Genomic DNA, 23,298 nt, shown 5'->3' on the forward strand with positions numbered 1-23,298 from the left:
TCAGCCTCTCAGACTCCAGAGTTATAACACTGCATGAGCTATGCTATACTTGCCAAGTCCTGTATTGCCCCAAGTGCTTTTTGCTTAAAAGGTATCTAACTCCTATGCTAGTTTCACCTATGATATCTCTGGGAGCGGGAAAAGCAGAGAAGCAAAGGTGATATTGACTGATGCGTATATTGACAGATTATCACTCTTTAAAAGGAGAGTGGCCATTTACTTTTGTGTCAGCAAACACAAGTCATCTTGCCTTGTGTTTAATAACAAAGCTTACTAAACCATGTATGCAAAATGTCTTCAAATCACCTAAAATCAGCTCATTCCACTTCCTCTTTTCATGTTTATTCATTACCCCCTTTATTTAGTAAACATTTATGTGCCAGGTCTTGTGGTAGGCAACAGATGAAGCATGTACTATCTTCCAAAACAGACATAAACTGGACACTCTACCTGCAGAAACCAGAAACTTACAGTCCCCATAGCTAGCATGATATTACTATGATAATAATAAATATTTACTAAGTATTTCTAACAAGTCCTGTGCAAGTACTTTCCATCATTTATATAATCTACTGTTCATAATTGCCTGATGAGTTCAGTACTTTTATTATCAGATCACTGCTTTACAGATGAGAAATCTGAGTCTTAGAGTAATTAAATGAATTACCCTAGGTTAAGTGGCTATGAACAGTAGAATAGGAACTTGAAACCAGGTCTGTGTGACCTTAAGCCCTTGCTCCTAATCATTTTATTATGTTCCCTGCTGAAGGCTACAGAGAGCATCGCACACCTCCTTCATTTATTTGGTGTAAATTCAGCATGTATGTATTATGCACCATAGAATTTAGAATCTGTATTGTTAGTGGAAATCCCCTTGTTGAGAGATAGAAAAGGCAAGAGACGACCTCTAAGAAAGAATGACAGTAGCAGTGCATGAAGCTGATACTAAAAACTCACAGTGCTCCCAGAGTACCAGCAGGGAACATGATTTGGTGGAACAAACATCTACCAAGCATCCATTCTGCCAGGCTTGTGGTGCTACATACCAGGGTGAGAGAGAGTCGTGCATCAGGTAAGTTCTCTGTCCTGGAGAAGGCCACATTCTCTAGCACCACATGTCCCCAACCTCAGACCATATTCACAATTTTTGCTATATCCACACATCACATGCACTATTATTTGTTTAATATTTATCTTCAGACAGACCCACTTCATAACATCACAGTGAATGGAGGAAAAGACACAGAAGTAATTATTGGCAATAACTAGAATAAATATAACATCATCACAAGGTCGATATTCATCTGTGCACTACCTAAGTTCATCTCCAGTGCCACTCTGGGAAGGAATGCTTGCCTTCAATTTTCTCTTGGTTTCCTCTTTCCCATCTAACTGTAGACATCATTGCACAGCTTCCAGGCCCAGCTCTCACTCTGGGAGAATGTTCTAGAACTTTGTTACTCTCCTTCATTTCTACTCTACCTGCCACCCAATGTACACATCAATGAGTGTTCAAATTCCATTTCCTCATGGCCTTCATGGGTGGCTCACTGAGTAGTCTGATAAAATAACTCTCCTTGGAAAGTGCTCATAGAGTAATAGCTATCAATAATAGGAAATGTGCAATGAACCAGGCGTTGGACCATAGATCACTATCTTATTTAATCTTCACAACAGTCTAGTGAGGAAAATACTATTATTATCCCCTTTTTACAGGTGAAGAGACTGAGGCTGGCATTGTGACTATGTAAAAGGAGCTTACCTAATTTGCTTAGGATGCCACAGCTAGTCATTTACAGACGTGTCCACCTTTCAAATCTACATGTTCTTAAACCGAAAATTGGTCAACTTTTCTGTACCACAATGAATGGAAGGCCTACATTCGAACCTATGCTGTATCTCGCAGAAGATATAAAATAACTCACTCCTCATCTCACTACCCCACCCACCACTACTACCCTTCTCTGAAGTTCATCTGCCACACATTGCCATAGTTGTCCTTTTTTTTTTTTTTTTTTTTTTTTTTAGTTGGAGTCTTGCTGCTCAGTTGCCCAGGCTGGAGTGCAGTGGCACCATTTTGACTCATTGCAAGCTCTGCCTCCCCAGTTCACGCCATTCTCCTGCCTCAGCCTCCCGAGTAGCTGGGACTACAGGCACCCGCCACCATGCCTGGCTAATTTTTTTATATTTTTAGTAGAGATGGGGTTTCACCGTGTTAGCTAGGATGGTCTCGATCTCCTGACCTCATGATCTGCCAGTATTGGCCTCCCAAAGTGCTGGGATTACAGGCATGAGCCACCGTGCCAGCCCATAGTTGTCCTTCTAAAAGATAAACATAACCCCCTCCCTCCCTCTCTCTTAATCTCACCCCGTCTTTGTCTCTCTCTCTCTCTCTCTCTCTTTCCCTCATGCAAGCACACACACTCAAAGACCTCCAATGGCTGGCTTCCCATTGCCTACAGGATACAGTACAAAGTTCAAACGTCTTACAGCCTTCAAAGCTCTTCACAATCTGGTCACAACCTGACTTCCCAGCACCCTCTCTCTCTCAACTCACAGCCATGTTAGATCTCACCCATTTCCCAACAAGTCATACTTCCCCATGGTTCTGCCATATCCCAACAGGTCATACTTCCCCATGGCTCTGGAAAAAGGCAGCGGTGAATGCTGCAGGGCCACAATAAGAGCACTGGCTGGGGAGTATATAGCCCTATGTTCGAATTCCAACACTGGGCAGGTTAGTTAACCTCTGGGGGCCTTCTCTGTGTTCTGACACATAAGGCACTGACAATGCTCCTCCCTTGTAAGAATTGAACTGGATGATGGGTCTAAAGCACTTCACACGGGGCCTGACCCTTCGCACAACAATTGGCATCCAGCAAGGATTCAAATACATATTGTCATTGCTCCCTCAAAAATTAACTGGAATTGTTTTTTTCTTCCCATCTGGATATAAGTTTATCCATTCTTCAAGCTCAGAAAGTGTCTTCTCTCTGAAGCCTTCTCCAATCTCTTTGGGCAATATTAATCCTCCTTCCTCTCTATTTCCCTACCACTCAGCACTGGCCTCAACTATAATACTTAAAGTTGGATTTTAATTATCTGTCACTTTTTTTCTTGCTACCATTAGACCATGATCTCTTCTACAGCCTTTATATCTATCAAGTGCAATACTCAGCACATGGTAAGCTGACAAATGTTTGTTGAATAACCTAACCTGTTCCTCCACTCTCACAGACATTATTTGCATTTCGATAATGTTACAGAATTAGACTGGAACTTTAGGCATTGAAGCTGGAGCAATGGGGTGTGTATAGAAGGTGAGCTCTTCCTTAGAAATCCCCAAATGCTTACGTCCATTCCCTATGTATAAAGCCATTTTTGTTCCAGAATCATTGTCTGCAAAGTATATTGGTCTTCCCGTAGAAACATGAGAGGATTTTTGTGACAGGAAAAGATAATGCTTACAAAACCTTTTCATTGTAAACGTTGATTATTTATGAACTCTTACAGGAAAGGGACCCTCTCGATGCTGGCACGTGGGAGAAGCCATCCCCCCCTCCAATTTATAATAAATGAATGTTGAAGTAAATCTCTTCATTAACTAGATGGAGAAAGGAATTTATGCTCCAAAGTAATCACTCATCTCTTCAGCACAAAAACCCCAAAGATTCCACTTCCTGAACATTCTCTCTAATGGGACAGACCTTTGCTGACCGGCTGGGCACAGGCACGACTTCAGCAGGTAAACTCCATGGAACTCGAAGCCCAAAGCAAACACACAGCAATACTTCCTGGAAGCCAGTGGGTGGCCTTGGCTGGTGAAAGCTCGTCCTTCAAGCAACTGAGGCAGGAGTCCATTAAAGGTGTTAATTTTACATGATGTGGCACGGCAAGTTTATGAATAAATAACAAATGAACATTCCCCACGGTTCCTCTCCTCTGAGTTTCTGTGTACCTGCTGCAGGCCTGGCAACAGCAGGAGCCACTCAGATGCCAGATCCGGAATTGCCCTTCAAAAAGTGAAGAAGGAGGCCTTTCTGTCACCAGGACTTGATAAGTTTTGACGCTTTGGTTGCTGGATCCAGCCACCTTTGAAAGCTAGCTACTAATTCATCCTCTATGGTTGGATGTGCTCAATTCAAGATTATTATCATAAGCTACAAGAACAAAACACAGATGTTAGAGTTTCAGAAAAATGTACTGTTGGGGACCATTAGTAAAAAATACTGTTTAAAATATATAACATATGTAACTATTAAATACATAAAAATCCTATGTACCATGAGGCAAAACATGATGAAAGTTGTTGAATATTTTAAATACCTATATTGCTACATAAAATGGTTCTATGCAGTAGAATTTCCTATTGCAGGAGATTTATGAAATTTTGTCAAAGTGGTAGATCATGCTGAAGTCAGGGGAAATACTAGCACACTTTAGGTTGCTTCCTATTTTTAATTAAGTTTGAAACTGCATCTTTGCACTTATGAGTGTGCATATAAATATATGTAAGTGCAGATGTGATGAACAATAATGCTGATCTATGCAGACATTCAAATTCACTCACAAAATGGCCCCCTCCCACTGCAGAGAATATTACTTAATTGAGGCAGAGAATATTACTTAATTGAGGCTAGGTCTGTGTAATCATAATGAACTAGACATAGAGCGGCAAAACTCGACCAGCATGGTTCACCCTCATTTATTTTAACAGCCTAAGAGGAAAGAATTGAGCAAGTTCTTTTGTGTCCTGACCTGGATTTCCAACATGGAGATTAATCATGACAACCAACTGTTATGGTGCTTGTCATGTTGACCCATGTCAACAAAGGTGGAGACCGACTGAGCTTGGGTAGGTTGGCTGAAGTCCATCTAATTCTTATTCCGAGGGACTAAGACAGGGAAATGGGCTCAAAGGTACGCTTGAGGACAAACTGGGGCCCAAGTTACTCAAGAGTCCAAAATACTAAGCAAGTGTTAACAAAGGTGGACAACCAAGGGCAAATGATAAGGTCAGGTACACAGTAATGAAAGTCTAAATAAAGGAAAGTGGAGCAAAAAGAAGCAAAAAGAATGCAAGCAGTGGGCTCTCTAAACACAATTTGAGTTCTTTTTCTCCAAAACCTGCTCCCTGTCCACCCGGATCAACTTCTTCTTCGAATTTCCACAGCACCTGGAATTCATATCATATCACCTAGCATGTAATCATGTACACGTATATGTTTGTTTTATCCTAACTCAATTTAATTGTTTAGAGATCAGTAACTATATCTCACATATCTGTGTTTTCTCCAGGGTCTAGCACAGCTTTATGTACATTAACTTTTCAGTAATTGCTCATTGGTTGAGCTAAAAGTGATTTTTGGCCTCAAGCAAGGATTGATAACAAGCTCCATCCATTTTTCCTCCATCATGTCGAGTCTACATATCTGTTCCAATGTTCCTACAAAGCATATAAACATATACTCTAAAATACATGAGGGTACGTTTCTATTTATTCTATACTTTTTTCTGTAACTTTTTAATACAACCATACATGCAGAACCAACTAATTTTTCTGATAACTACATAAAATTCTATGGTGTGGCTCCATCACAATTTAAGTATAGGCATACCTCATTTGGTTGCATTTTGCTTTATTGTGCTTTATTGTACAGATAATGTATTTTTTAAAATAAATTAAATATTTGTGGCAACCTTGTGTCAAGCAAGTTTATCAGTGCTATTTTGCCAACAGCTCGTGCTCACATTGTGTCTCTGTGTCATATTTTGGTAATCCTCACACTCTCAAACTTTTTCATTATGATCTTATTTGTTATAGTGATTTGTGATTGGTGATCCTTGATGTTATTATTGTACTAATTTTTAGGTGCCATGAATTGTGCCCATACAAGACAGCAAACCTAATTGATAAACGTTGTGTGTGATCTGACTGCTCCACCTACCGGCCATCCCCCCTTCTCTCTCCCTCTCTTCAGGCTTTCCTATTCCCTGAGACACCACAATATTAAATTAGGACAATTAATAACCCTTCAATGGCCTCTAGGTGTTCAAGTGAAAGAAAAAGTTGCACATCTGTCACTTGAAATCAAAGCTAGAACTGACTCTGCTTAGCAAGGGAGGTGTGCTTGGGTAAGACAGGCTGAAAACTAGGCCTCAAGTCAAACAGCCACGTTGTGAATGCAAAGAAAAAGATTAAAAGTGCTACTCCAGTGAATACACAAATGATAAGAAAGTGGGCCAGAAGCGGTGGCTCACGCCTGTAATCCCAGCATTTTGGGAGGCCGAGGCAGGCAGATCACCTGAGGTCAGGAGTTCGAGAGCAGCCTGGCCAACATGGTGAAGCCCTGCCTCTACTAAAAATACAAAAATTAGCCAGGCATGGAGGCATGCACCTGTAGTTCCAGCTACTCAGGAGGCTGAGGGAGGAGAATTGCTTGAACCTGGGAGGCAGAGGTTGCAGTGAGCTGAGATCATGCCACTGCACTCCAGCCTGGGTGACAGAGCAAGACTCTGTCTCAAAAGAAAAAAAAAAAAAGTGAAACAACCGTATTGCTTATGTAGAGAAAGTTACAGTGGTCTGGATAGATCAAACCAGTTACAACATTCCCTTAAACCAGAGGCTAATTCAGAGGAAGGCCCTAAGTTTTTTCAGTTCTCTGAAGACTGAGAGAGATGAGGAAGCTGCAGAAGACAAGTTGAAGGCTAGGAGAAGTTGGTTCATGACGTTTAAGTAAAGAAGCCATCTCCGTAACAAAAAATTGCAAAGTGAACCAGCACGTGCTGATGTAAAAGCTGCAGCAAGTTATCCAGAAAATCTGGCTAAGATCATTGATGACGGTAGCTACGCTAAATAACAGCTATTTAATGTAGACAAAACAGCCTTCTATTGGAAGGAGATGCCATCTAGGACTTTTCATAGCTAGAGAGGAGAAGTCAACACTCGCTTCAAAGCTTCAAAGGGCAAACTGACTCGTGTTAGGGGCTAATGCAGCTGATGGCTTTAAGTTGAAGCCAATGCTTATTTGCCATTCCAGAAATCCAAGGGCCCTTAAGAATTATGCTAAATCTATTCTGCCTATGCTATATAAATGGAACAACACAACCTGGATGACAGTGTTTTAGTTTACAGCAGAGATAACTGAATCACTTAAGCCCATTGTTGACACTTACTGATCAGAAAAAAAAATAATACTCTTTCTAAATATTACTGCTCACTGACAAGGCACCTGGTCACCTGAGAGCCCTGATGGAGATGTAAAGGAAATAAACATTGTTTCATTCCTGCTAATAGAACATCTATTCCCATAGATCAAGGAGTCATTTTTACTTTCAAGTCTCATTATTTAAGAACTGTATTTCAGGCTGGGCGCGGTGGCTCAAGCCTATAATCCCAGCACTTTGGGAGGCCGAGACGGGCGGATCATGAGGTCTAGAGATCCAGACCATCCTGGCTAACACGGTGAAACCCCGTCTCTACTAAAAAATACAAAAAACTAGCCAGGCGAGGTGGTGGGCACCTGTAGTCCCAGCTACTTGGGAGGCTGAGGCAGAAGAATGGCGTAAACCCGGGAGGCGGAGCTTGCAGTGAGCTGAGATCCGGCCACTGCACTCCAGCCTGGGCGACAGAACGAGACTCCGTCTCAAAAAACAAAAAACAAACTAACAAACAAAAGAACTATTTCATAAGACCGTAGCTGCCATAGACAGTGATTTTGCTAATGGATCTGGGCAAAGTAAATTGAAAACCTTCTGGAAAAAATTCAGCCTACCAGATGCCAATAAGAACATTCATGATTCATAAGAGGAGGTCAAAATATCAACATTAGCAAGAGTTAGTACTTGATTCCAAACTTCTTGGGTGAGTCTGAGGAGTTCAAGACTTCAGTGGTGGAAATAACTGCAGATGTAGTAGAAATAACAAGATAGCTAGAATTAGAGGTAGAGCCTGAAGATGTGACTGAGTTGCTGTGATTTCCTGACAAAATTCAAATGCATGAGAGTTGGTTCTTATGAATGATCAAAGAAAGTGGTTTCTTGAGATATAATCTACTTCTGGTGAAGATGCTGTGAAGTGTTGAAACAACAACAAAAGGATGGATAGTATTATAATAACTTAGTTGCTAAAGCAGCAGCAAGGTTTGAGAGAATTGACTCCAATTTTCAAAGAAGGTCTGCGGTAAGTAAAATGCTATCAAACATCGTACACTACAGATAAATCTTTTGTGAAAGGAAGAGTCCATCTTTGTTACAAACTTCATTGTTGTCTTATTTTAAGTAATTACCACAGCCACCCCAACCTTCAGCAACCACCACCCTGATCAGTCAGCAGTTATCAACATTGAGGCAAGATCCTCCAGTAGTAATCAGATTATGACTCACTAAGGACTCAGATGATTGTTAGGATTTTTTTTTAAAGCAATAAAGCACTTTATTTTATTTTATTGTTTTTTATTTTTTGAGTCTTGCTTTACTGCCCAGGCTGGAGTATAGTGGCGTGATCTTGGCTCACTGCAGCCTCCACCTCCCGGGTTCAAGTGATTGTCCTGCTTAAGCCTCCCGAGTAACTGGAATTACAGGCATGCACCCCCACACCCGGCTAATTTTTTGTATTTTTAGTAGGGACAGGGTTTTGCCATGTTGGCCAGGCTGGTCTTGAACTCCTGACCTCAGGCGATCTACCCATCTCGGCCTCCCAAAGTGCTGGGATTACAGGCGTGAGCCAGCATGCCCGGCCAATAAAATATTTTAAAATTAGAATATGTAAATTTTTAGACATAATGCTATTGTACACTTGATAGACTACAGTAGAGTGTAAACATAACTTTTACAAACTCTGGGAAACAAACAAAAAAAAAACTTGTGTGACTTGCTTTATTGTGATATTCACTTTATTGTGGTGGTCTGATATGCCTGTTGTCATTTCTCTATTGATAGGTATTTTTCTTGATACCATTTACTACAATGTGATAACCAATATTACAACAGATACACTTATCTATGTCCTTTCATAGTCATAGTTTAATTTATTTTAGATTCCCACAGTAGGACTCCATAGTTAAAGGTAATTTTGCAAAATTTAATTATTAAAGATACCTCTAGTTTACTTTCCCAAAATATTTGGTAGGTCATCCTCCTACTATTAATATATTTGTATTTCTGTTGCTCTACACTCTTGACCATAATGGACATCACCAATCCTTTTAATATTTACCAACAGAAAAGGTTTAGAATTAGGATTAGGATTCTAATTCTAAGAGGATTCTAATTCTAATTAGGATTCCAATTCTAAGCAAAAAATGGTATCTCACAGTTGTTTTGTTTTGCATTTCTCTGCCTGCTAATGAAATTAAATCAATCCATTGTGTATTTGCATATCTTCTTTAGGAATTGCCTTTCATTTTGCCATTTTTTATGTTTAATGTTTAGGAGTTCTTTGTATATTAGGAATATTTTTCATTCATAAATGATACATATATTGTTCTACCAGATAAATCTGGTATTTCATATTTTCTAAATTCCTTTTGGCCAATTACTGCCTCTTAGAACCTGCCTCCCAATCCCTTTTTGCTAGCAACCCAGGCATAGCATATAATAATGTATCCATTGAGATTTAATACCTTTATTTAACGACTTCAACCAACATCAATCAATTATATTTGGCCATATGGCTAGACTAACCATGCAACTAATCATTGTAGAGTAGAACATTTGATATCCTAAAATGACTACTGGATTAAGTGAGACAATTTCTTTTTAGTCCAAACTTAGCTCTCAGGTTAAATACTTATATCCTACTGGTGGGAATGTAAATTATTACAACCACTATGGAAAACAGTATGGAAGTTTCTCAAAGAACTAAAAATAGATCTATCATTTGATCCAGCGATCCCACTACTTTGGGATCCTACCCAAAGGAAAAGAAGTCATTATGTCAAATAGACACCTGCATGCTCATGTTCATCACAGCACAATTTGCAATTGCAAAGGCCTAAGTGCCCATCAATTGATGAGTGGATAAAGAAAATGTGATATATATATACACACACACATACACCATGGACTACTACTCAGCCATAAAACGGAACGAAATAATGTCTTTTGCAGCAACTTGCATGTAACTGGAGGACATTACCTTAAGTGAAGCAACTCAGGCATAGAAAACCAAAAACCGTATGTTCTCACTTATAAGTGGGAGCTAAGCTATGGGTATGCAATGGCATACAGAGTGGTATAATGGACACTGGAGACTAAGAAGCAGGGAGAATGGAATGGAAGCCAGGGCTGAAAACTTACCTGTTGGATACAATGTACACTATTTTGGTGACTGGTACACTAAATGTCCAGACTTAACCACTATACAATTCATCTATGTAAACAAAAATCACTTGTACTGCTAAAACTATTGAAACAAAAAAATATATACATAACAATAACAAACACATAAAAACTTAGCTCCTAGGTCAATGCCCATTCTTACCTCCAGCTTCACCCCTGCTTAGTCCAACAAAATGAGGACTTCCCAGAATGCATTTGAGCCCCAAGATAACGTGTGAAACTATAGCTGTAAAGAGTATTTGAGAAAAAATATGGAGGAAAGAAACTATAGAGACGCTTTTGGCATGGCACGTGTGAACACACACACATGCAGTCACACACACACACACACACCCCAATGCAGAGCAGTGTGTTAATTCTAGCACAGATCTGTCCACTATGTTATGCAGACCCTGACTTTGTTGATTCAGCAAAGGCAGAAGATTTAAAAGCACACAAAGGAAAAGCCTAGAGAAATATATAAAGCTAGCAAACATTTGCACTGTAAACATCAAGAGGAAACTGAATTTGTGTGATGGGAAAGAAAGGTTTAAGATCTTCATTCTAGCAAAATTCACAGTGATTTCTGGGATTTGAGAAACTGTTTAGATTGAGGTAGGATTTGGAGAGTTTGTTTGAATGAGGGAAGAAAGTAAACTAAAAAAACTTACAATGCAGGTGTAGGGTTTATTTCATCATGGGAGTTTGAAAAGAAACAATTGGAATATAGATAATCCAGGGTGCTCTGAAGAAAGATTTTAGATTTGAATTGGGGCAGATAAGACTTATCCATCCCATCAGAGAGAATTAAGGTCTGGGTCACCACCGTGTGGGTTCAGTTAGTTTCATCCACAGCCTATGGAGTCACTTGCATCCCTGCCATCAATCCCCTCTCCGAACGGGTCTATAGAAACCCCATGAGTTCTGCCATAGAAAAACATTACTTCAGTGAAGTACGTTTATTAACTAGATGCCATTGACTAAGCAATGTATTCTAAATGGAAGACTCCTTTTAGTTGATAAGTTATATATATAGGAAAAGATCAAATTCTAAAATGCCATAGCACTGAATATAGCAAAAAAAAATTTTTTTTAATGTTTAAACAAAGGGAGAAAATGCTCATGATATGTGTAGTGAAAATAGCAAAATTTAAAAAACTGTATATAGACTGACTTTATTTCAGTAAAGGACACACATATATTTTGTATACAGAAATGGAGAAAAAAACTGAAAAGAAAATACCACAAAATGTCACCAGTGGTTAACTCAATAGGACTGTCAGTGACTTTTACTTTCTTCTTTACAGTTCCCTGCATTTTATAAATAAGTTTAAGATGAACATGTGTTATTTTTTAAATTAGCAAAAGCTATTTTAAATAAATATCTTTTTATGATATATTTTAACTGTTTTTTTGACTAGTATGATTCTCAGTCATGTTTTCTCCTTATTTTCTCTCAGTTCATTAATCTGAAGTCATTCCCATTCCCATAGCTCTCATTCCTACACGATCTTGACTGCCTCTGGAGGGGAGTGGAAAAATGGCATTTCTATCATTCTTTGCTCTCAACATTTCTGTACTATCTAACCTATAGCAAAAACAAATGAAATAGAAATAAAAAATTATAAAAACTGCTTTCAGATACAAATTGTACTACCCTTTATTTGTTTTTACCATGAGGAAGTTTTAGAAGACAATTTCTAAGCAATAACTTTAACAAACTTGGTTTGATTTGTTTGTGTTTTGAGAGAAAGCAAGCTACAAACTCAAGCATATTTCTTTTCCTTTTGTTTTTTTTCTTTTTCTTTTTTTTCTTTATGGAGTCTCACTCTGTCACCAGGCTGGAGTGCAGTGGTACGATCTCGGCTGACTACAACCTCTGCCTCCCGGGTTCAAGCGATTCCCCTGCCTTGGCCTCCTGAGTAGCTGGGGCTACAGGCATGTACCACCAGGCCTGGCTAATTTTTTTGTATTTTAGTAGAGATGGGGTTTCACCATGTTGACCAGGATGGTCTCCATCTCCTGACCTCGTGATCCGCCTGCTTTGGCCTCCCAAAGTGCTGGGATTACAGGCGTGAGCTATCACGCCAAGCCAAGCATATTTCAAAATCCCTGTGCATGTTTTAACATGGCATTAAGTTTAAAAAGTGAGCAAAGGCTTTAAATAGAAATACGTGAAGGTATTTTATCACATGGAAAATTCATGCAGGGTTGATAGTCTCTGTGCAATTTTGTGACCCTTGATTAGTTACTATTATTATTTAAATTATGCATGACATGGTGAAATTTGTCTCTTTATAAAACTGAGGTGCACTTAGTGGTGTTTCTGCCTTGTCACACTTGCAACTTGACACAGGACAAATGGACAGATTATTGACTATAGCTTCAACCACATAAATATTGAACTTTTGTATATATCATTATGATGAAAATTCACTGATAGGGTTTGTCAAACCACCAGGAAAAGGAGGTGAGATAAAATTATGGTTCTTTTCTCATCTACAACAAAAATATGGGTCTTACTCCCAGATATTTTGCTTATGTGGGGAAATTTTCAGACAAAGAACAAATCCGATCTTATTGGCTCTTCCTCAAAGGATCATCAGAGAGTGTGTGTCGGAACTACTGGAACAGCTAGTACGTGGTAGAACCTAAATGTGAACTGGGCATTCTGACTCCAGAGCTCTCACACTTCATCCCTACACTATAAGGATGAACAAACCCACAATAACCTGTGACACGCTTTCTACCACTATTTGCATATACCAGGATTTTGCTTTAACCATGAGGACAACTTTCTAATAGTGAAATTTCTAACACCAGTGAAAGTGCTGATAGGTTCCTCAAATTAAATCAAAGTACTCATTGCTTGTCTCACAATTAAGAAACATTAGCCCTGGTCACTGAATAATGAATATAATTCATTTTGTTTTTACGTCCCATTGACTAGAAAATACACATTTCTCAGCTTTTTGTGGAAGTGTAAATCATATTCAAAAATGCATAAATCCTAAGTGTTTGACTTGATAAAGTATCATAAAGTGAACTTTCCCATGTGATCACTATCCAGGGCAAGAAAGAACATTGCCAGCCCCCAGAATCCCCCCTTAAGCAACCACCTAATCCCTTCTCTCTTCCCTGGAAAGGTAACCACTATCTTTACTTCTAACACCATAGATTCGTTTTGTCTGCTTTTTAACTTTATTTAAGTGAAAACATAATGGGGATTATCTTGAGTCTGGCTTCTTCTACCCAGCATTATTATGTTTGTGAAATTGATCCCTGTTGCTACAGGCAGCTGTAACTCATTTATTCTTAGGTTATTGTTAATAGTATTTCCGTGAAGAAATATGTAACAATTAACTTTTTGTTTACCCAGTCTGCAAATAATAGATATTTGAGTTAGATATCAACATTGTATTTTAAAGTTTTTTTTTGTCAAGGTACAAATACAGAATGGACATAACATGTGAGGAATAACCACCAAATGAAATATAATCTCCACCCATTTATCTCTCACAGACAAATGAGAATAAAGGCACATGAAGTCCTTACACACCGAGTTGGAACGTAGGCAGATTCTGACGGAAGGAGGCTAAGATTTGGCATGAGGGGAATATGGGGGTTGTCAGGTGAAGGATTGACAGTGGGAGGGATAGCGGCAGGTCCCCATGAGGGTACTAGGGTGGTTCAAGAGCTGTAGTCACAGGTAGATTTGTAGCTATGGTGAAGGTGGGGAAAATTAAGTTCAATGAAACAGATGGAAAAAAGTCTTCAGTGAAGTACTCATGATAGATAGTATTGTGAAAAGACAGCAAAGTCCTCATGATAGTATTATAATAAGGCAGTGCCATGGTTCTGGGTGATGGGCAGTTTAGTATAAGACCCACACCAGAAACTTCAGGTGTGGGGCAGTGACTTCCAACTCCAGTACCATGGGAAAGTTGATCTAGGGAAAGTGAGAAAGGATTTCATAGCCCTTGTCCTAGAGGCTACAGGTTCAGTGCAACTCTCCAAAGGTCATCTGGAACTCTAGGCAAGGAATATAAAGCAACATGGTAGGAGGTAAAGAATAATGGGATCTGCAGATTAAATGGTTGCCAAGACTTCCCTCCCAGCTGTCAGCATTCATTTTGATTGGTTATTGCTCAGCTGTGCAACCTGTTAATACGTTGCTTATCAGTTTTTTGGCTTCCAGCAGGTGAGAAGGGTAAGTGGAATCAATATTTTTTGTAAATTTATCCAAAATTGTACTGCTGAAATCTCAAGTTGGAGAAAACTATAAATAGACTCTTGCTTTTCTTTGCCTTTGATCTTTACCTTTTGTGTGAATTGGATTTTAATGAGAAGTAGAGAAAAATAAAATTTAATAGGGAGTCAGGGCATCTGGGTTCTGGTTTTTGTTCTGTCCGAGGTAACTAACTGCTTTTGCACAAATCAGTCTTGAGTTTCCTAAACAAAATGACAGTTGAAACAAATGATCTCTGACTTGATAAGTCTACAACCAGTCCCTGACGTTTCCTGCCATCTCCTGCCTCCAAGACAAGCGTTGAGAATAAGCGTGTATGTGTGTTTGTGTGTGCAAACGTGTGTGTGCACACACGTTGCCCATACTTTATATATGTGAAGTAAAATCTGCTTGGAAATATGGGAAAAGTTGAAAACAGTTAAATAAGCACTTTTAGATGATAATCTGGGTCTCTCGGGATGGTAAAAGAATTTCCTTCATTTTCTGCAATTGCTAAAAGTACAAATAGGAATTCACTTAAAATTCACTTTTTGTCAATTACATATATCCCTTTACCTTCTAACACCTGGGACTCTAAAGTGTATGTGACAACTGTAATTAGAGCAACAGAGGGAAGGACAAAGCTTTTCTGAATTATATCATTTCACAGAAGAGGCATTCCTTGTGACCTACAAGAGCTGCAGGATAAGCACTAATCATGACTCTGCCTCAACCCTGTGAAAACTGACTCATGAATAAATTGGACCATTTATTCATTTCTAATTATAGAAATGAGGCATATCTTTCTTAGAACAAGCCTTGGAAAGTATAGAATTAAACTTTGATCTAGAGAAACAAGGTCACAAAATACACTATTGCCTTACACATAGTTTGTGCTCCCTAATTACTTACTAATTAGTTACTTTATAGCAGTGGATCTTTTGGCCTGATTAATCCTGATATTGCTTTAAACCTCTACTCTGTCTATGTAGCTGTTCGAATGAAAGATCTCCCACAAATTAAATAGCAATACTTCAAAAAGGCAGTGTTGGCCTATATCTCAAAATCAAACTATACATGAAAAATACAAGATAGAACCTTGAAATTCAGATCTACTAAGAAGGCATGTTTGCTTTTTAACTGACATAAAACACCTCTCCTCAACCACCTTTCCCTCGTAGAAATAGGTAACATTTTAAAAATCCTTTTTTTAGCCGCAAGTTGCTCATATGTGTTTGTTTAAGGCCACTTGACTTCATAGTCCATTCAAAATGCAGTTCAAAGACACTCACCTGAATCCATTTCTTCTAAACAATGAGCCTAGTTTGACTGTGGAAAGAGAAATATTGAAGAATCTTCTAGAGAGGCTTTGAACACTGCCCAGGGAAAGGGCACCTTCAGGGAATGGTTAAGTACTTTGAAAACCCTAAGGAGCTTTGTAGCTAAGGATGACCTTCTAACCTCTCAACAGCTTTTTGCAAACAAAATCTTTCAAGCTTCATCTAAAAGACGGGTGAGCAACAATTTGAAGAATGAGGTTTTCCTTTGTGTCGGATTATAGAGCTCAGCAGTTCTAACCTTTTTGTTCTATTATATTTCTGATCTAAATAAGGAATTATTTATTACCAGAAAATGGTGGTATTCAGATCACAAGTCTCCGCTGAGCATTGACTTTGATCCTCAACCATATGTAGAGATTTAGGGAGGAGAAGGCTGCTTATTTGGAAAGAATCCTAAGATCCACTCTGAGAAGTTTTCTGTCCAGGCAAAATGCACTCAGGGATCTGGGCGTTGACACTGAACCTGTCTTACAACTTCTTGATCTTAATTTGATTTTGTAATGTACATTTCCCCAGTAGACTGATGTTTCATTTTTCATGTAGATGAAATTTCTTCTCCATGCCAAGAAAAAAATGGATTTACTAAAATTTTAATTCAATGCAAGTTTCTGACAAAATCATCAAGGGATTTGTTTATATTCCTTCCTTTAATATGTCCTGGTGATAGTCTAGAGAGAATTTTATACAAGAGAAGACAGTCTCGTAGGAATGGACATGTTATACACTATTTCACTCTTCTCCCACATGGAATTGGGGGGCTATTGTTAAAACTAAGCCCTAAAAGATATTTAAATATTAAAACATCTGGAAAATTTTTGCTTTTAAAAGCAACATTTAATACTCTTTGAATGCTGTTTTGAGAGCAGAGTTTTCCTTGTGTTCTGGGAAAATCAACCTAATAGCCCTTTCAGTTTTTAAATATAAAGACCCTCTTCTGAAGTAGAACTATTTGAGGCTAGCAGTTACAAAGAGCTAAACTGCTCTGGGTGTTATATATAAAGTTGCCTCTGGTGTAGACAACATTGGATCTCTGCAAGTTATACTTTCTTCAGAGAAATGTTATTTTTCTCATTATGGACTGAGTCTTCTCTGTGCCTGTTCTGGGAGTCTGGGAGGGATGGAGGTAGCAATGGAAGGAAGGAGAAATAGGGAAAGAAAGGGAGCAAGGAAGAGAGACAGACAGACAGACAGACAGACAGACAGGGACAGAGAGAAACAGAAGAAAACAGAGAGACAGAGGTAAACAGAGACAGATAGAGGGAGACCAGAGAGTTAGAGAGAGAGAGACAGACAGAGATAGAGGTAGAGGGAGAATAAGAAGGAATCAGTAGCTGACAGGAAATCTGTATCTGTGGGCCCAAGGTTGAAGGAAGAATTGTTTTCAGAGGAGACTGTGAGACATGGAGAAATATCTTGGCTATCTATACCGGGAAATGGAGACTCAAAATCATTATAATTTCAATACCAAAAGAAATATAACCTCATTTAGATATAGTTTTTATTCTGAAGAGTTGATGAAACTGAGACATACACTGTTACATGTCAAAGGAAAAAATATTCTCATTGTTACAGAGTTTTTACCAAATTAACATTTGACCTGTGTTAGAAAAAAAGATATGGTAGTTTTGCATTTATGTGTTGCAAGTTACATTTAGTCTGATATTTTAATTGATTAGATTGAGCAGACTTTAAAGTTGTAAAATATCTTTAAAAAATTGCTTGAGTTGAGGTTCTCATTACCTAATGTTTATCCTTTAATCTGTGGCTTATTTATTTAAAGGATATAATCATCTATAGTTTTCCAGGCGGCTCAGTAAATATGTATTGATTCCTGCAATGTGGCAAGAAATATGCTAGGTAAGTCCTGCCTTTTAGGAGCTCACAATTTCTTTGGCAGGCAGAAATGTGTACAAATAATTGCAAGACAGTGAGAAAAACATCATAACTGAGATAATCATATATGGTCAGGAAGTCCTGAGGAGAGCAGTACTACATCACCCTGGAGTCCTTGGGAGCTGTGAAGGTTAGGGTGGGGGGCAGTGAAAGGTCAGCGAAGACCTTCCAGAGGTAGGAATGGAGGAGTAGCCTTACAAGGGCCAAGAAGGGGGAGCAAGACATTCTAAGACAGAAAATCATGATTGACACAGATGGTCATAAGTATGCAAGGTGTATGTGCAAACTTAGCTCTATTTGAGCACACCATTTTGTGGAGAGCCAGTAGCCAAATAGGTAGGGGGACTAAGTGGGGGCCAACATGTCTGTAAACTTGGAAATAAGAACCAAAGTCCCGGCAGAGCCAAATAGATGTCACCAAACCCAAAGCTAAATCTATAATAGTCCATTTGTTTCTTACATAAAAAAGTCTATGACATTTTGTTACTCATTTTCTAAATTCATGGTAGTGTAAAGCAACAAATAAGTTGCTATATACAGGAACCCTTATAGCAATGAAGAGACAACTCCTTATTCCCTTCTATTTATTGCTTGGGTGGTGATTACATGGGAGAATTAACTTTATGATGATTTATTAAATGATACGCCTATGATTTGTGCTTTTTTCTATATGTGTGTTACATTCCAATAAAAAGTTGGAAAATGTGTTTTCTAATAAGTAGGAAATAAAATAAATTCTATTAAGTATTCAATGATCAGGGCTAATATCTTTCTAGTATGAAACAGATAATGAGCACCTTGATTTGATGTGAGGACACCATCAACCTTTCCATTGGTGCCAGAAATTTTGTCATTAGAAATTTAGCCCTTGCAGTTAAAGCAAGTTCCTGTTATATGCAAACATTGGTATCACAGATTATTGTGGGACTGTTCATCTTTAGGGATGAAGTGTGAGAACTCTGGAGTCAGAATGCCCAGCTCCCATTCAGGTTCTACCACTTACTAGCTGTTCCAGTTACTTTTGCTATGTAACAGAATACTCCAAAACTCAATGATTTTGTTTGTTTGTTTTTGTTTTCTTGCAGATTCTGTGAGTTAGGAATTTGTGGAAGTGTTCATCTCATTGATACTTTTGCCCTTTGTAGCACTGATTAAGGTCATTTGGTGATTCTCAGCTGGTGGGTGAGCTGATATGGAAGGTCCAAGACAGCTTCATTCATGGTCACATGTTTGGCACTGGAGATGAAATGACTCAAAGGCTAGGATTGCCAGTCAGAGCATCTACATGTGACATCCCCATGTGATTCGACTTCGTCACAATGATGTAGCCATCTCAGGGTAATTAGAGTTCTCACTTTGCAGCTCAGAGCTTCAAGCGCAAGTGTTTCAGTGACCAAGGCAGAAGCTACTGTGCCTTTTATCTTCCAGGTGCAGAAGTCCACATCACATCAGCCAGATTCCTTTAGGTGGAGTCATCATAAACTCACCTAGATTCAAAAGAAGGAAAGGACACAGACCCAAACCCTTAATGGGTAGAGTGGCAAGGTCACATTATGGAAGAACATGCAGGATGAGAGATGGTGCTGTGGTCATCTGTAAAAATTACCATCTGCCACACTAGCTGTGTGACCTTGGGCAAATCTTTTAAACTAAGATTCAGTTATTTCATTTGAAAAATGATGGTGATAATAATAGTCAACTCATGGGATAGCTTTAAGGATTGATGAGATAGTACATATCAGGTGCTTAGTGCAGTGCCAGAGTCATAGTAAGAGATCAGAAACACTTCCTATTTACCTTCCTATTAAGGTGACAGGAGCTGAGGAAAGTGGGAGAGGATAGAGAGATGTCTCTAGAATAAATGTCAGAGATAAAGTCTGGATAAAAGGACCCAGAAGGAAGAAACAGGCAAGTCACACAATAAGGGAGGCTTTCCAAGATGACAAAGTGGCTCTGAGAACAATGACAGGCAAGGAATAAAAGCAAACTTTCTCAGCTTCCCAATTTTCCCTAGGATTGGCCTTGGTACTTTGTCAAGCAATCGGTGGGGGATGACTTGTTTATAAAAGTCACTTTCATTAGAAACATCAGATTGTCTTCATTCACAGGGTTTACCAAGTAAAAATAAAAGGAGGACCCCTGTTATGACACATTCTGACACTGACCACAAAGAGTAATCTTTCATAAGTCTCTAAACAAATGAACACCAACCTTTCTGGGCTATAACAGCACCCTGGGATTTGCCACCAAAATGGAAGGATGTAACAAACTTTAAGTAAAATAAATGGATCTCTTCCAAACAATTCCCAGATGAGCCAGGTAAAGGGGATCTGTACTCCAGGATGTTTTATTAAAACTTAATGGAAAGAGCCGAAACCCCTTTGCCACTTGGCAGTTGTGAAAGAAACCTTTTTAGCAAATGACAAAAACAGGAAGTTATGTAAATTAACACTTGGCATGGTACTAAAGCAAGATTTTCAACCAAAAAAAAAAAAAAAAACTGGTTTATCAAACATCCATTGACTAAATTTTGTGCCCCTTTTTTTTTTTAAATTGCAAGAATACAGAAATAAGTGGATAGCAAATGTTATTACAGATTCTGTACACAGACTTAATGCCACCCTTTCAGCTTGTCAGTCAAGAAAACTTATTGAACACTTACTGGATACTAAATCTGAGTCCTGTGGAAAGCACAGCATCTCTACAGTGTCAATAAACACACAAATTGAAGAATGGCAAAAATCGCGGTAATTGTGACTCAATATTGGAGGAGTTGATTATAATCTTGGATTTTGACCTTTCAATGAACAGAAAAAAAAAAAAACTACAAATATTTACTCATTTCCTACCATGAGCACAAGCCTTGCTATGCATTAGGAGGTATACAAAGTTGAATAAGATCAAACTGCTATTGTCATAAATGTCAAAGTCTTACAGAGGAGACAGAGGTATATATCTGTAACTTTATTATGAAGCTAATAAAAATGAAATGTTATAATGTAGATAAAACATCATTCTTGCCAACATGGGTGTAGTTAACATAGAAAGTTTACTAGATAAAATAGGATTTGAATGGGAGCCTTAAAAAAATAGGTACTGCTGTGAAGGAATATTTAAGGTATAGGAATATTTAAGTATACTAAGAAAATGGAGCAAGTTTCCAGAAGCAGAATACAGAGAATATTCTAGGAGGAATGAGCTGAATGCACTACGAGTTCCTTGAAGGTAGGGATTGCTTTTGCTTATTTTCAACACTTCTGGTTCATGGCAAAAGCTCAATAAATGTTTAATAAATAAATATTGGACAATGTTCACTTGGCATTAGGCAATGGATACACAATTAAAACACCACATAGAGGCAACAAATAAAAGAAATATTTCAATGACCAGGCCAAAATTTCAGATATTATTTTATGTGATGATGTGATAGATTGATACTATAGGACAACTTAACCATATGGTACAAAATGAATGAGAACAAGAGGGAAGTTAGTGGAAGAGATGAACTTCTCTTCTGTTTATATCCCACCAACTTGGTCTATTCTCACAGTGGGTATTCAGGAAGGGAGTTTACCTAATTCATTAAAATAAAAGAACGGTGTAACGTACAAAGGTAAATTATCATAATTTAATTTTCAGCTATGTTGTTAGACTTTCTCCACTATATTTTCAAACATCTCTGGACTCAATCTAATTTATTTTTAAAAATAGCTGATTGTGATTATGTCTTAAGTCTTGAAGACAGATGGGGACAAAACTTACTAGAAAAAACATCAATGTATTTGGCTATATACAAAATGAGAAAACTTTGATGCAAGTAAACAAAGGCTAAATAAGAATGCAAACAACATACAGTAAAAGATGTTTGTAGTAAATAACAGCAATAAAACCTATAATACATTTATTATACGAAGAAATCATTCAACTTGTTAAGAAAAATACTAAGAGGCTGGCAGCAGTGGCTCACGCCTATAATCCCAGCACTTTGGGAGGCTGAGGGGGGCAGATCATGAGGTCAGGAGACCGAGACCATCCTGTCTAACACGGTGAAACCCCGTCTCTACTAAAAAAAAAAAAAAAAAAATCAGCTGGGTGTGGTGGTGGGTGCCTGTGGTCCCAGCTACTCGGGAGGCTGAGGCAGGAGAATGGTGTGAACCCAGGAGGCAGAGCTTGCAGTGAGCCGAGATCATGCCACTGCACTCTAGCCTAGGCGACAGAGCAAGACTCCAGCTCAAAAAAAAAAAAAGAAAAAGAAAAAAGAAAAATACTAAGAAATCATTAGATAAATACCCAAAAGTCTTAGATAACTAAGAGATGATTCACAGAAAACAAATTATAAATAAAAAAGAGAAGTGTTAAACCAGGGTAGTAAGAAAAAAAAAAATACATGTTAAAACAGTAAAATGCCATTTTCTACAGTGTTAAACTAACAAAAACTATGCTTTAATGTCAATAGCCAATTCTGCCAAGAGTGCAATAAAATTATTATATTTATACATTGTTATTAGAGTACTGATGCAACTCTTAGAAATCTACTTAACGAAATGTACCAAGAGTCATAAAAATGGTAAATCCCACTCATGGAACTTTATCTACAAAACAAAACCAAAAAAAATCCAGGCTGGGCATAAAGGCTCATGACTGTAATCCCAGCACTTTGGGAGGCTGAGGCAGGAGGATCACTTGAGCCCAGGAGTTTGAGACCAGCATGGGCAACATAACAAGACCCCATCTCTATCAAAACTAAAACAATAAATTAGTTGGGCATGGTAGTGTGTGCCTGTGATCCCAGCTACTTGGGAGGCTGAGGTGGGAGATTTTCTTGAGCTTGGGAGGTTGAGGCTGCAGTGAACTATGATCACACCACTGTCCTCCAGCCTGGGTGACAGGGCAAGACCCTGTCTCAAAAAAATTTTTTTAATACAAAAGAAAGAAAATGTATAGATTTGAAATTAATTTCAGTATAATTATAACAGTGAATACCTGAAAAAGGCAAAGTAGATTTAACAAGCAGTTACCGGGTGACCTTCTATATTGCCCTGCATGATAGCAGTAAAGGAAGCCAAGAATACATAGCTACTGCCATCAGGCAGCACTTATTATTCTTGTTCAAAACTAAGCATCATATAAACCTTATGGTAATCACAAAGAAAAAAGCCACAATGGATACATGAACAAGAAAGAGAAAGAAACAAAAGCTTAGCACTGTAGCAAAACACCAAACACAAAATGTACATAACAAAGAAAGAAAGGAATAAAAAGATTTACAAAACAACTACAAAACAATCAACAAAATGTTAGGAGTAAATTCTTACCTACAAATAACCTTAAATGGAAATGGATTAAACTCTGCAACCAAAGCACATAAAGATTAAACTCTGCAACCAAACGGAATGAATAAAGAAAAAAAATAATAATATCCAACTATGTACTGCCTACAAGAGATCTAGCTTAGCTTTAAGGACACACATAGGCTATAAGTGAAGGGATGGAAGAAGATAATCCAAGCAAATAGCA

General features: G+C 38.3%; 1 pseudogene; it reads left to right on the forward strand.

Annotated features, from left to right (window-relative positions):
• The first annotated feature begins 984 nt into the window (after positions 1-984).
• Positions 985-23,298, forward strand: part of LOC112611141 — a 43,445-nt pseudogene continuing 21,131 nt past the window's right edge.

The sequence above is a fragment of the Theropithecus gelada genome, chromosome 17, assembly GCF_003255815.1.
Source record: "Theropithecus gelada isolate Dixy chromosome 17, Tgel_1.0, whole genome shotgun sequence".
In the NCBI taxonomy this organism is placed as follows: Eukaryota; Metazoa; Chordata; class Mammalia; order Primates; family Cercopithecidae; genus Theropithecus; species Theropithecus gelada.